Here is a 2,029-nt window from a genome sequence, read left to right as displayed (position 1 = left end):
GTCCAGTAACAGTGATACACTGTCCATGTTTGTCAGACCTCAGCAACGTCAGAACTAAAAAGGATGAACATCACAGTGTTTGGATTATACCTCAATAAAGTAGCCAAAGGAGAAGTACACATTCCTTACAGGGCGACGAGGATGAGAACGACCAAAACAGCCCATTGGAAACAATACAGGCTGGAAGAAACTTAAGCGTGTCGGGGAGCGGGGGAGCCTGGGAAGGAACAGAGCCTCTCCTGGGGCTGGAGGGCGCTGGGAAGCATCACGTGGAAGGTGTTCAGCCTCAGAAGAGGAGAAAGACGTTGTCCAGCTACGAGTCTCAAAGGGGAGGGGACGTTCAGCCTGCAAGATGGGCTCAGGTAGGAGGTGAAGCTAGAAAGTGAGCTGGAGGCATACTCATAAAGCCTCAAACTTTAGGCCGAGAAAGTGAATTTCACTCTAGAAGGAATGAGACGTAGCAACACGGTGGGCAAGAGAGAGAAATGGTATCTCCCTGTCTGTACCCCAGAGTCAATGCCAAGGACGACCTATAAGGGCACATGGAGTGTCTTCCCACTGGCCGTGACTCGGGTTGGGCCCCTCCCTGTCGTCCCTGAGCTGATGCGTGTCCCAGAACATTCATTCTGCAGCTTCTGTGGGCCATGTCAAGGAGGTGGAAGTGTGAGAAGTGTTTAAATCGCTCCCAAGCCTGAAACAAGCAGCTTCCATTCTCCCAGACACATCACTGTGGTTTATGAGGCCCTACCTGGACTGCTGCCCACCGCCCTCACCTCATCAACTCCAACTCTGAATCTCCCCTCACTTTGTTCTAGCCTTGCTAGCCCCTTAGCCTTCCTCTAACATGCCAAGTAAACTCCAACCTCAGGACCTTTGCACGCACTGTGGTTGCCTCAGCCCAGAGCACTCTTTCCCCAGCTATTCACAGGACTTATTCTCAGACTTCTTTTACTTCTGTGCTCAATGTCCCCTCATTAGCGTTGCCTGCCTTAACCTCCCCAACTAAACTCACACCCACACCCACACCTAGACATTCCCTCACCACCCCCCCCATCCTGCTCAATTTTCCTTCATAGCACTCACTTCCTTTTCTCTTCGTTGTTTGTCTACCCCCACCAGAAGGTAAGCTCCAGGAGAGTGGGCCCTCAACAAATACTGTGGAATTAGTGCATAAGTAAGGAGTGTCTTCTGGGAATTCCTTCCGTCTGCGCCCTGGCCCTGGTCAGAAACATTCATGGGAGCCACATTCTTTGTCCCAGTGGCCGGCACAGAGAAGGAAGGGCCAGTGCTGGGGGCTGAGCAGGCCGCTCACCATGCCCATGTATTAGTATCTATTGCTGAGTAACAAACTGTCCCGAACACGATGATGTCAAAGCAATTACAAGCATTTGTATCCTCATAGTTTCTGTGGGTCAGGAATGTGGGAGGGGTGTGGCTGTTGTAGTGTTGGCTGGGGGTCTCTCCTGAAGTGGCAGGCAGAGGTCGGCTTGGTGGCCCAGTCCTCTGGAAGTCTGACCAGGGAAGGGGATTGGCTTCCAAGGTGGTAAGTTGGTGCTGGCTGCTGGTCAGAGGCCTCCGTTCCTCTCCACGGGTCCTTTTGAATGTCCTCATGTCATGGCAGCTGGCTTCCCACAGATAGAGGAATGCATGAGACCAGGATTAAAAGCTGCAGTGCCCTTTACAACGGCATCTTCGCCACACTCTACTCATCACGCAGACCAGCCCTGATTCCACATAGGAGGATACTATGGGTACTGCGGAAAGGGTACCTATGAAAGGCAGGAGGCATGGACACTACCTTGCTGACCGGCTACCACACGCCTGCACCTGTCCCAAGAGACTGAGGTAGCACTGTGTCTCTTGTCCTGGAATGTCCTTCTCCATCTCCCTCCACATGAGCTTCTTCTTCTCCTCCAGGACTCAGGTCCGAGGCCTCCTTCCATTGAAGCCTCCCTTGGTCTACCTGTGATGAGTGAAGGGCTCCTTAGGGTGCCCACTGCACCAGCCTCAACTAGGGCATGGATCCCCT

This window comes from Lynx canadensis, chromosome D1, assembly GCF_007474595.2.
Source record: "Lynx canadensis isolate LIC74 chromosome D1, mLynCan4.pri.v2, whole genome shotgun sequence".
Lineage (NCBI taxonomy): Eukaryota > Metazoa > Chordata > Mammalia > Carnivora > Felidae > Lynx > Lynx canadensis.
This window is presented reverse-complemented; position numbering follows the sequence as displayed.